The sequence below is a fragment of the Petaurus breviceps genome, unplaced genomic scaffold (genome assembly GCF_028583685.1).
Source record: "Petaurus breviceps papuanus isolate PSGF00001 unplaced genomic scaffold, PetGlider_PUasm1.0 91133, whole genome shotgun sequence".
Classification (NCBI taxonomy): Eukaryota; Metazoa; Chordata; class Mammalia; order Diprotodontia; family Petauridae; genus Petaurus; species Petaurus breviceps.
This window is the reverse complement of record NW_027187419.1, coordinates 9,856,956-9,870,767: the sequence shown is the minus strand read 5'-3', so window position 1 is coordinate 9,870,767 and position 13,812 is coordinate 9,856,956. Positions and strand designations below refer to the sequence as shown.

Here is a 13,812-nt window from a genome sequence, read left to right as displayed (position 1 = left end):
TTAAAGTGTTATTATTGTCAGTGTCATTATGTCTCAAATTTGTCTTTGGAAACCTCCTAAAAAGACAGGCCCCTTCAGTAAAGGGGTTATGCTGAAAACAGTTAAATCTTTGTCTGATGATTCTTCACTTTTTCAGTGAATGCCCCTGAAGGTCATTACACTGAGGACCAATCTTGGACAGATAATATATATGTGTGAGAGACTGGGTTACATCTTTACTGATCCCAGGACATTTTCTGGAAGTTTATTGTTAAAATAAATCCTTGATAACATTTTTTTCTCCAAGTTGAGTATACAACCCTTTCTCCCCCCTCCAAAAAAATTACTTTTTCATTAAGATTTGTAATCAATAAAGGCTTTACTGGAGATGGCTCTAAACCAGAATTGTCAAGGAATCAGGCAAGCATACTGTGAACATATTTATTCTTGATGTCCAAATTATTCACCCTCTGATTCCATCTTAAATCACTTTTATTATTAACTGGAGCTACAGTGCCTATGTCCTTCACGAGATTTGGCTTTGTAAAGCAATCCTTGTTATAAATGACTACACATGAGGAAAACCTTCTTGCTCCTTCCTTCTAGCCTTCCCTCCCAAACAAGCAAAACAACAGTGCATATACTATCTGTGTTAGTAAGTAGAAATATGTGCTTGGGAAATGGGGAAGGAAAATATAGTACAGTCTTAAGCCTAATAATAGAAATCATAGAAATGAACTGTTTTACCTTTTCCTAGAAACCAATGATACTTCCCTTCTCTCTGAACTTCAGAGAAAGTGTTAGGATTATAGAGTATTAGGAAAAAAAGGAAAAGATAAAGGTACAAGTTTTTCATTTATAATGTTTGTCTTCAAGATATTTCACAACAATGTAAAACCTCAGATTTCTATAAAAGAGTTCATCTAGTACAAACCATACAAAAGAATGATTCCCCTACTCAACTGCCCATAAAATTCCCAACAAGAGTCATGCAGCCTCCTCTTGAAAACTCCCAGAGACAGAAAAATCACTATTTCCCAAGGCAAGCCATTCTACTCTTGGATAGCTTGAATTATCGATTAGAAAGTTTTTTTTTTTCTTGCAGAAAGACAAACTTTACATTTATGTGATCTCTACCTATTCCTCTCAGTTCTGCCTTCTGATGCAAAGTAAAATAAATCTAATCCCTCTTATATATAAACAGTCTTTTAAAGATCTTAAAACAGTCCTGACTCAGCAGGCTTGTGGCACAGCAGGCCATCTGTGAGGCCTCTAACCCCATCACAGAAGGCAAATTACCAGCTGTGGAACCCCTGGCATAAATGGTGCTATAAGACCAGGCTACCCCAGTATAGTACACCTGAGGCCTTGGCACAGAAAGCCAATAACCAGGCCCTTGGCCCTTAGTGCAAGAAACTTGAAATGGTGCCTCCTGTGCCCAAGGAGCCGAACTCAATTTTAAAAGTCATGAAATAAGCTAAAACATGTGTAAAAAAACAAAAACAGAAAAGAGCCCTGACAATAGAAGGCTACTGTGGCCACAGAGAAGATCAAAACACAAACTTAGAAGAGGACAACAATGTCAAAATGCCTGCATACAAAGCTTCATAAGGGAAGATGAATTGGTCTCAAGCCCAAAAAGCTTTCTTGGAAAAGCTCAAAAAGAATTTAAAAAGTCAAATAAGAGAGGTGGAAGAAAAATTGGGAGAAGAAATGATTGTTATATTAGAGAGGGTCAACAGCTTGGAAAAAGAAGGAGAAAAACTGAAGAAAACAATTCATTAAAAAATACAGTTGGCCAAATGGAAAAAGAGGTACAAAAGCTAGCTAAGGAAAATAATGCCTTAAAAATTAAAATTGGGCAAGTGGAAACTAATGACTCTCTTACCATCAAGAATCAGTCAAAAGAAACTAAAAGAATGAAAAAATAGAAGAAAATGTAAAATACCACTTTGGGAAAATCAATTTTAGAATTATTGGACAACTTGAAAGCCATGAAAAAAAATGCCTGGGCAGCATCTTTCAAAAAATCATCAAGGAAAAGTGTTCTGATATCCTAGATCCAGAGGGTAAAATAGAAATGGAAAGAATCCACTAATCGCTTCCTGAAAGACATCCCAAAATGAAGACTCCAAGGAATGTCGTAGCCAAATTCCAAATGAGCAGGTCAAGGAGAAAATACTGCAAGTAGCCAGAAAGAAACAATTCAAATATCAAGGAGCTACAGTCAGAATTACACAGGGTTTAGCAGCTTCTACTTTAAAGAATCAGAGGGCTTGGAATATGATATTCCAGAAGGCAAAAGAGCTAGGACTATAACCAAGAATTACCTTCCCAGCAAAATTGAGCATAATCTTTCAGGGTGAAAAGGTGGACATTCAGTGAAATAAGGGACTTTCAAGCCCTCCTGATGAAAAGAAAAGAGCTGAACAGATAATTCAACCTTCCAATACAAGACTCAAGAAAAGCATAAAGAGGTAAATAGGAAAGAACAAGAAAACATGTTATTCAATAAAGTTAAACTGTTTACACACCTAAACAGGAAGATGATACTTTTAATTCTCAAGAACTGTATCTCTTTCAGGGTAGTTAAAGGGAGTATATATAGACAGAAGGAGGTGTAATGGGTTGATTTCGATATGATGATATAAAAAAATTAAGGGGTAAAAAAAGGATTATATTGGGAGAAAAGGAAAAGGAGAGGTAGAAAAGGGCAAATTGCATTACATGAAGAGGTACAAAATACAGTAGAGGGAAATGGAAGAAGGTGAGCCTTTTTGAACCTTACTTACCTCAGATTTAGCTCAAAGAGGGAATAATGTACATACTCAGTTGGGTATAGAAATTTTTCTTATCCTATAGGGAAGTAGGAGGAGAAAGGGGGAAAAAAGGGAAGGTGGCTGATAGAAGGGAGGGAAGATTGAGGGAGGTGATGGTCAGAAGCAAAACACTGGTGAGGAGGGGCAGGGAGAAAGGAGAAAGAAAACTATAAACAGAGGTGATAGGATAAAAGGAAATACAGAATTAGTAATCATAACTGTTATTATGAATGGGATGAACTCTCCTATAAAACAGAAGCAGGTAGCAGAGTGGACTAAAAACCAGAATCCTACAGTATGTTGTTTACAAGAAACACATCTGAAACAGAGAGAAACACATAAAGTAAAGATAAAAGGCTGGAGCAGAATGTATTATGTTTCAACTGAAGTTAAAAAAAAGGCAGGGGTATCAATCCTGATCTCAGACAAAGCAAAAGCAAAAATAGATCTAATTAAAAGAGATAAGAAATGAAACTATATTTTTACTGAAAGGTACTATAGACAATGAAATATTATCAACATGAAACATATATGCATCATATCCAAATTCTTGGAAGAGAAGTTAAGTGTGTTACAGGAAAAAATAGACAACAAAACTATACTAATAGGGGAACTCAAACTCCCCCTCTCAGAACTAGATAAATCTAACCACAAAATAAAGAAAAAAAAAAGTTAAGAAGATGAAGAGAATTTTAGAAAAGTTAGATATGATAGGCCTCCGGAGAAAATTGAATAGAGATAGGAGGGAATATACCTTTTCCTCAGTGGTACATGGCACCTACACACAAAAAATGACCATGTAATAGGGCACAAAAACATCACAATCAAATGCAGAAAGGCATAAATATTAAATGTGCCCTTTTTAGATCATGAAGTAATAAAAACTATGCATAATAAAGGGCCACAGAAATATAGATTAAAATTAATTGGAAACTAAACAATCTGATCATGAAGAATGAGTGAGTCAAACAACAAATCATAGAAATAATAATTTCATCAAAGATAACAACAATAATGAGATAACATACCAAAATTTATGGGATGCAGCCAAAGTAGTTCTTGGGGTAAATTGTTTATCTCTAAATGCTTACATAAACAAAATAGAGGAACAGCAGATCAGTGAATTGGGCATGCAATCAAAAAAAGAACAAATTAAAAATCCCCACTTAAATATCAAATTAGAAATTCTGAAAACCAAAGAAGAGATTAATAAAATTGAAAGTAAGAAAACTGTTGAATAGATAAAACTAAAGTTTGGCTTTATGAGAAAAACCCCAATAAAAAATAAGCCTTTGGTTAATTTGATTTTAAAAAAAAAGGAAAGAAGAAAAATTAATGACTAGTATCAAAAATGAAAAGGGTGAATTCACCATCTATGAAGAATAAATTAAAGCAATAATTAGGAGCTATTTTGCCCAACTATATGACAATAAATCTGACAATCTAAGTGAAATGTATAAATATTTGCAAAAATATAAATTACACAGATTAACAGAAGAAGAAATAACATACTTAATCCCATTTTAGAAAAAGAAATTAAATAAGCCATCAAGGAACTTCCTAAGAAAAAAATCTCTAGAGCCAGATGGATTTACAAGTGAATTCTACTAAACATTTGAAGAACAATCAATCCCATTATTATTTAAACTATTTGGAAAACTAAGTGAAAAAGGAGCCCTCTACCAAATTCCTTTTGTGACACAATTATGGTGCTAATAATTAAGCCAGGAAGAATCAAAACAGAGGAAGAAAATTATAAACTAATTTCCCTAATGAATATTAACAGAACTATTAGCAAAGACAAGACAGCAACATATCATGAGGATAATACACTATGGCCAGGTAGGGTTTATGCCAGGAATGAAGGGCTAGTTTAATATTAGGAAAACTATCAGCATAATTGACCATATCAATAGCAAAACTAACAGAAATCATATGATTATCTCAGTAGATTCAGAAATGCTTTTGACAAAACACAACACCCATTCCTATAGATAGCATAGAAATAAATTCAGTTTTCCTTAAAATGATAAGTAGTATCTATCTAAAACCATTGACAAACATTATATGTAATGGGGATAAGCTAGAAGTTTTCCCAATAAGATCAGGGGTGAAATAAATATGGCCATTATCATCACTATAATTCAATATTGTGCTAGAAATATTAGCTTTAGCAATAAGAGAAGAAAAAGCAATTGAAGGAATTAGAATAGGCAATGAAAAAACAAAACTATGACTCTTTGTAGATGATGTGATGGTATACTTAAGAGAATCCTAGAGAATCAACTTAAAAACTACTTTAAATAATTAATAATTTTAGCCAAATTGCAGGATACAAAATAAACCACCACACAAGTCATCAGCATTTCTGTATATTAACTTCAAAGCCCAGCAACAAGAGATAGAAAGACAAATTCCATTTAAAATAACCAGAGACAGTATAAATTATTTAGGAGTCCACCTGCCAAGACAAACCCAGGAACTATCTGAACATAGGACGCTTTTCACACGAATAAAGTCAGATCTAAACAGTTGGAAAAGTATCAATTGCTTATGGGTAGGCTGAGCCAATATAATAAAAATGACAATTCTCCATAGATTAATTTACTTACTTAGTGCTATGCTAGTCTACCAAAAAATATTTTATAGATCAAAAAAAAATAATTACAGAATTCATCTGGAAGAGGAAAAGGTTGAGAATATCAAGGGAATTAATGAAAAAAAAAATGCAAAGGAACATGGCCTAGCCCTACCAGATCTATAATGACATTATAAAGCATCAATCATCAAAATTATTTAGTACTGGTTTAGAAAATAAAGTGGTGGATCAGTGAAATAGGTTGGGTACACAAGACACATAGTCGATGACTATAGTAATCTACTGCTTGATAAACCCAAAGACTCTAGCTTCTGGGGTAGGAATCCACTATTTGACAAAACTGATAGGAAAAGTGCAAAACAGTATAGCAGAAGCTAGGCATAGACCAACATCTCACACCATATACCAAGATAAGGTCAAAATGAGTGCATGAATATTCGACATAAAGGGTGATACCGTAAACAAATTAGGAAAACAAGGAATAGTTAACCTGTCAGATCTATGGAGACAGGAAGAATTAATGACCAAACAAAATAGAAAACATTATTTAATACAAAATGAATGATTTTGATTACATCAAATTAAAAAGATTTTGAACAGACAAAACCATTGCAAACAAGATGAAAAGGAAAACAGAAAACTGGGAAACAATTTTTATAGCCAGTGTTACTAACAAAGGTCTTATTTCTAAAATATATAGAGAACTGAGTCAAATTAATAAGAACATAAGACATCCCCCAATTGATAAATGGTTGAAGGATGTGAACAGTTATTTTCAGATAAAGAAATGAAAGCTATTTATGGTCATGTTAAAAATGTTCTAAATCATCATTGATTAGATAAATGCAAATTAAAACAACTTTGAAGTACCACTTCACACCTATCACATTGGCTAATATGACGGAAAAGGAAAATGGTAAATGTTGGAGAAGATGTGGAAAAGTTGGAACACTAATGTTGGTGGTTATGAACTGATCCAACCACTCTGCAGAACAATTTGGAACTATACTCAGTGGGCTATAAAATTGTGCATACCTTTTGATCCAGCAATTCCATTTCTAGGTTTGTATTCCAAAGAGATCATAAAAAATGGAAAAGGGACCACATGTACAAAAATATTTATAACAGCTCTTTTGTGGTGGCAAAGAATTGGAAATTGAGGGGATGCCCATCAGTCGAGGGATGACTGAGCAAGCTGTGGCATATGAATGTAATGGAACACTATTGTACTATAAGAAATGAGGAACAGGAGGATTTCAGAAAAATCTGGAAAGACTTACATGAACTGATGCTGAATGAAGTGAGCAGAACCAGAAGAACATTGTACATAGTAGCAGCAATGTTTTGTGATGATCAAATATGATAGAGTTAGCTCTCCTGGGCAAGTCATTTAACCGTGTATGCTTTAGTTCCTATCTATAAAATGAGCTGGAGAAGGACATGGCAAACCACTCAGTATTTTTTTTTCCTTTTTGGAGGGGAGAAAGCAGGACAATTGGGATTAAGTGACTTGCCCAAGTGTTAAGTATCTGAGGCTGGATTTGAACTCAGGTCCTCCTGACTCCAGGGTGGGTGCTTTATTGACTGCACTACCTAGCCGCCCCCTCAGTCCAGTATCTTTACCAAGAATACCACAAAATGGGGTCACAGAGAGACAGAAACAACTCGACAACAACAACAAAATGTTAAGGACTCACACTCCTCATTATGTTATCATCCAGTATCTATCTAGTACATTCTTAGAATATTCTTCCTGGTTGAGGAGAATTTTAAGTAACAGAACAATACTCTGTGTTCTTGCTCAGACCCATACTGTCTCTTCTCATTCTTTACCTCCCCTTAGATTCAGGATTGTATTGTAACAGGGGGCAAGTAATTTGTTGGAATTAATCACCTGAGTTTTTTTAGTTCATTTCTCCCCCCCTCCCCTTCCAGACAGTATTTTGGGAACTAGTGATTTAAATCCTGTGGTTGTCTCTACATAAACCAGGTTTACTGGAATTTACCAACTGTTCAATTTGTTCAAACAGTTAAACTAATCTATATATGTCAGCAACCTAAATGATTGTGGGGAAAGAAAATATTCAATTAAAACAGAATCGAAGGAGAAGATATTAGATGACATTAGTCTACTGAAGCAGGGACCATTTCTTATCCAAATTTTGTATCTCTCCTAGTACACAGGGTGAGGACAGAGCAAGTACAATAAGTGTTTGTAGAATGAAGGAATTGAAAATTATTTGATTTCCCAGGATATTAGAAATATCAGTCATAAGATAGCTTAGTTTGGGAATTCATTGGACAGGTAAGTAAAGCAGTTTTTTTCTCCCTCTATTGGAATAATTAGGTTTTTTTTAAACTAAGGTACTAGTAAAATTACAAGAGAAAAATTTTTCTGCTACCAGTTAAAAAAAAATTAAAGAGCAATAATTAGGTTTTTTTTAACTAAGACTATTAGAATTAATAGAGAAAACTTTATCTGCTACTTGATTTAAAAAAAAAAAAGAATACCTAGTCAGCATTTACAGGAAGGAAATATAATTGTAGTTAGATCTCATAAAACTCTTATTGCTACTGGTATCCTAGTTCACATAGTCGCCAATTACAGAAATAAATTAGGAAATAATTTATAGACCATTATACTATCATCAAAAAATTGAAAATTAAAGAAATGTGGATAATTGACATGTTTGGTGGCCTGAGTTTGTACAGTAAATTATAGATCTAGGAAAAATTCCTTAAAATCCTATAGGTTTCCATCATCTACTGGGGAATTCTACCTTAACAGAGAAGACATATTGAAACATAATACCCCATAATGATGGTTGGAAATGAAAGAATGGGATGAAACTTGGGAACAAAGATTTTTGTCTTCATCGAGCAGTTTTCCTCCCTTTGGTTTGCTATGGTTAATATTGTGGTAAAGATCATTGATTTAGAGCTAGAAAGGACCAGTCTGGTCCAACTACCCTGCACAGATGGGGAAACTGAGACCAGAGAGGCTAAATGACTTTCCCAAACTACTAATTCATATTAATAATCGGTATAAATAGGCAGAATCATGATTTGAATATCTTCTGAATTCCAATCTTTTCATTAAATCATATGGACTCATTTCAAGGCAGTTTCATTTTATAGTCATTTATGTCTAATTACTAGTCTTCTTGACCTCAATTTTTAACTCAGTACATCATAGTAAAAAGTGTTATCAATTGAGCAAGTTGAAAGACTGCTTGGCACATGTTTTCTCTTTTTATAGTTTTGTGGTTACAGTACAGCTAGATTAATTTTTACTAAATCACTGGGAGACATTTCAGTTTTCAGACTTTGAGTTTAGAGGTAAGCAAATGAACAATGTAAATGAAGGATGATTTTTTTTTAAAGGTGGTGATTAAATGTTTTTGGATAAGTGTAATTAATTTTTTAAACTTTTTGCTAAGATAGCATTAAGAAATTTTCTATGGTCGTATTCTGAAAAGCATTCTTAGTCTCAGACTAATAGTTTCTTCTAGTAAATTGGCCCAACAAAGGGAAAGAGAACTCCTTTGCTTCATACCAACAATGTAGAAGTACTAGGTGCTGAGGGAAATGCTGAGAGGAACTGGCATTTACCTTTTTATTGCATACATAAACCATTATGCAAATTAGAATGTGATAAATGCTTAAGCTGTGTGTACAACAAGGGCTATAGAAACAGAAAAAAGAAAGCATTCTGGGAAGATAGTGGAGTAGGTCAGAAAATTCCAGGCTCTCATGGTTTTCCCCCATTAAAGAGATGAAATAGTGCCTTAGGGCAAACATAGAGTGTTAAAAATAAATAAGAGTAGGGACAGAACAATGGTCTTCCTGGGACAATTCCATAAGATCTGAAGAAAAATCCCAGGACAAAGTTTGGTCTCTATGAAGAGTAAATACCTCTACACTAGGTCCTAGGTCCCCTTAAACAACAAGCAGCAAACCCTGGAGTTAGGCTGGGAGACTGACTGCCTCTGCCCCAGCCCCAGGAACTTTTATCCCAGGAACAGTGAAGGGAGTTGGGCATCTGAGCTGTGGAAGATCAAGGGAACCTCTGCTGACCCAGAGCACCTGGACCCAGCTGTACTAGGGAGATGCATCCAGGGGCAAGAAGGAACTGTCACATACCCACTGAGTGCAGAAGATCAGTTGTTTTTCTTATGAGATGTTTCACATTCTCTTCCATTTTTTATAATTTGTTTGATTATTTCTTGATCTCTTATAACTTCGCTGGCTTCCCCCTGCTGAATTCTGATTTTCAAGTTGTTGTTTTCCCCCTTAAAATTCTGAATCTCCTTTTCTTTTTGGTTGACTTTCTTTTCATAATCTTCTTGTTTTTCTTGGATTGTTCTTTTTTTTTTTCCCCTCAATTTCTCTCATTTGATTCTTAAAGTCTTTTAAAAATTCTTTTATGAATTCTCTTTGGGCAGGTGACTGTTTGAGGTTACTCTTTGGGGTAGAAGAAGATTTCTTTGCTACAATATTCTCCTTTGAAGATGAATCCCAGCCTTCTCTATTTCCAAAGTAATTCTCTATGGTTGGATTCTTTCTCCTTTGCCTGTGCATATTAAAAAATTGTAGTAGCTTAGTTTTTGTAATTACCTCTAGCCCTGGGGTATGGGGGATGGTACCTCTGGCCTCAGATTCTCCTTCATTTCTCCCCTCTGTCCTGAACTGAAATCAAGGAGTCCAGCCTCCTATAAGTACCCACAGCCAGCAGCAATGCCCCACTGCTTCTGCACTTAATACATTAGATATAATCTTGATGCAATGATACAAGAAATAATTAAATAAAATTGTCCTGAAGCATTAGAACAACAGGGGTAAGCAGAAATAGAAAAAAGTCTCCTAATCACCACTTGAAAGAGATACCATGAGAAAAACCCACAGGAATATTATAGTCAAATTCCAAACCCCCCAGCTCCAGGATAAATATTATGAGCAACAAGAAAAAAACAATTTACATATGGTAGTGTCACAATTAGAACCACACAAGACCTAAAAATTGTGACACTAAAAGACAGTAAAGACTTGGTACACTATATATCAAAAAGTGAAAGAACTGGATTTCTGGCTGAAGGCATAATCCTGAATGAAAAAATAATGAGCATTTAATGAACTGTCAGACTTTCAGGACTTTGTTAAAAACAAACAAACAAAAAGCAACCCTGAACTTAATAGAAGATTTGGTATACAAGAGACAAGAGAAATATAAGGTACATACCAAGGACTAATTACAAGGGACTCAATAAGGACATAATGTTTACCTTTTATATATGTTAAATGTAAAACATAGGTCTAAGATTGTTATTAGAAATTGGGTAGTTCATAAGAAAGATTGGGGTAGACCTGAGTATGATAGAACTTTAAAAAGTAAAACCATTTAGGAACAGCTAAAAAGAGTAATTATCTTATACAAATGAAGTATGAGAGAAAGAACCAACAGAGAGTAATTAGATGGGGGAGGAAGACAGTTCTGGAAACCTACTTTCATCAGGAATGGGTTCAAGAAGGAACAATACATATATATCTAGAAAAGTATAAAAGTCTTCTAATTTCAGAAAGAAATAAAATGATAAGGGGATAGGGAGGGAGGAGAGGATAAGGGAGGTATATCTAGAGGGGAGGATGAGGGAATAGGTTAAAGTGGGGTTGTAGAGAAAGGTGTTTAGATTAATGGGAATGGGAGCATAAGGGAAGTATCCTTGGGAGGATAAGGGAGGGATCTTTAGAGGGGAGGTTGAAGGAATAGATCAAAGGGAAGTATAGAAGGGTGTTTAGATTTATGAGAATGGGAAGGTAAGGGAGGGATCCTTTGAGGCAGGTAGGGTAAGCAACAGGAACGCAAAGGTAGCAGACAGAAGTGAAGTAGAGGAGTTAGGAAGGATAGGAAATAAGAGATATGCACAAACATGAAAACAAAGATCAGGAGTAGAATTTTTTTGGGGAAAGTATATGTCTTCTATGTATGTATGCATATATGTATGCATGTGTATATATGTATATATCTATATCTACATATAAATTTATCTGTACTTAATTATAGCCTGGTGGGTAGTGGGAAGAATGAGGAAAGAAGAACAAAGTAAAAAGTGCATAGCAGAAAAAAAAAGAAAACTTACAATAAAGCAAAGCAAAGATAGACAGCTCTCAACACAATGTACAGTATTTATCACATAGGCTTTCTTGAAATTGAAATTTATTGCTATGTATTTTGAATCTTCTCTTATGTTTTGCTGTGTACATACCATGCTTTTATTTTATTTTCTTATTTTTATTTGTTTATAATATATTTATTTTTCTTTTCTTACAGTGTATTTAAGTTTTAGTAATTAAGAAAAACACACAAAAGAAAGAAATTACTTTGAGCTAGGTGCTGAGCAAGGAAGGCCAGAGAGAATAGGGACTTTATACAAAGTCACACAGAAAGAGTCAAAGGCAGGATTGGACCTTAGATCCTTTAGGAATTTTAGCTAGCATTTTTTCTTATTGCACTAATTTGACCTCCTCAATTTAAAGGAATTACTTGTCCCTGGTTACTGCCCAAGAGAGTAAACATTATGTACTAGGTTTTTAGTGACAGGGAATAGTCTGACAGATGAAAATAATAAGGAAAACCTTTCCTTCTTGAGACAACAATATTAGTAGAGGTGGAAAAGCTCAAAGAGGGAAGAGGTGGGGGTGAGGGGCTGGTTTTGTCTTGGTCATTTGATTTGTGAAGACTTTGAGCTTGAAATAAGCCTGAAAGAAAGATAGTCTGAGGTTAGATTTGGGAGACATAAATGGAATTTGAATTTTATTGGGTACATAGTGGGGAGATTGGGGAGTCTTTGGAGAATTTTGAGCAATAGTTTTGCATGACACAAGCAGTGTTTTAAGATGAATTCTCTGTATAGGATTGGGAAGAAGTGGAAGGGAAAAACACTGGGAAACCAGGAGACTAATTAGCAAATCATTGCAGGAATTTAGTTAAGAAACAACAAAGCTAAGAACAAGGGTCATGCCAATGGAATGAAAGGAGAAACTGGATATAGAGGCATGGTAGAAAACAATTTGGTGAAATAATCAGAGCAATGGACTGAGAGTCAGGAGACCTGTGTCCTGTTCCAGGCTCTGCCATTTAAGGTCTGTATGGCTCTGAAAACTAAACAAAAGAATTTAATCTTCCTGAGGCCTTTAATCTGTAAATTATGAACAATGTTGAACTAGGGAATTTCTCAGGTATAATCCACCTCTGAAATTCTGTGATATTGTTTCTTCCTTATGATGGTAGAATTTGTAAGACTAGTTGGATGATTAAGCAAGAAGTAGAGCATACTTTGTACCCCAGATGACTTTGATGATTGTGGTGACATTAACAGAGAAAGGAATTGGATCCAGAAAAGTCAAGTATTTTGGGTTTTATGGCCCCAATACCTGTTGGCAGTCAGGACTTTGCCTGATAATTCAGCCTATTTAATTAAAAATCTGAGGGAATGTTATTAATGGAAAATTTTGAAATAAAAGATGGAGAGAAGCCACATTGTACCACAGGGCATTTTCTAGTTACTTTTTTATTTGTAATACCTGAGAGAATCTAGGAGGAAGATAACCTTTAGATTTCAATTATTTTTTAAATATAATGCTTGAATAATCCCCAAATGGGGTCATGAAGAGTCAAACATGATGGAAAAGACACAACAATAGTACCTTATACTGGGAAGGAAGGACTTGTGCCTGTGATTTCACCAGTACAGACAGCTCAGTAAGTTTCCTCCACTGATATAGATGGATGACTAGCTTGGGCCACTCAGAAATTACTTACCTAGAGTCACCAGAGAGTAAGATTTGAACACTGCTCTCACTGACTTGAAGAATGACCTCACATCCTGTGTCATGCCGCCTCTCACAATAAATACCATTCTACTTTAATTATGTCTTCTGGAATCCAGAGAACTTTACCCATATGTATACATATGTGTAAACATAAACACAAACATATATATATATATATATACATGCATATACAACACATGATTTTCTTTTCTAACCCTTTTGGTTTGTAATCCTTTTTTCAAATTTTTGGCAGAATTATTCTGAATTGAAGTAAAGAAGTAACTCCCTTTCCCAAGGTCTTACAAAGTCTATGACAATGCCAGAAGTAGAGCTTCTTCTTCCAAATGTTCTGTCCTCTGATTTCTAGACCAACTCTGTGAGTACTGGGTTTTCGTTACCTCTTCTGCTCTCCCTTCAATTTTGAATGTGAAGAAGCATGGTATTGCTCAGAAACAAAACAATTCTTTTATAGCCAGTTCTTAATTGTGTATACCAGTGAATAATGTTATTAATTGGAAAGGGTAGGGCTGGTGTTTTGCTTATTTGTTTGTTTGAATTTGTGTTGGGCTTTGACATGTGTGTATT

At 34.8% G+C, this 13,812-nt stretch overlaps 1 long non-coding RNA gene across 2 annotated transcripts in view; it reads left to right on the top strand.

The window, feature by feature from the left end:
* LOC138154831 (uncharacterized) overlaps window positions 1-13,812 on the top strand; it is a 51,893-nt gene that overhangs the window by 13,139 nt on the left and 24,942 nt on the right. The window contains exon 3 of one of the 2 annotated variants that reach the window (XR_011166686.1): window positions 13,481-13,603. The exons of the other annotated variant lie outside the window; for it this stretch is intronic. This is a non-coding gene — a long non-coding RNA (uncharacterized lncRNA). The remainder of the gene's footprint in view (window positions 1-13,480; window positions 13,604-13,812) is intronic. 2 annotated transcript variants of the gene reach the window in all.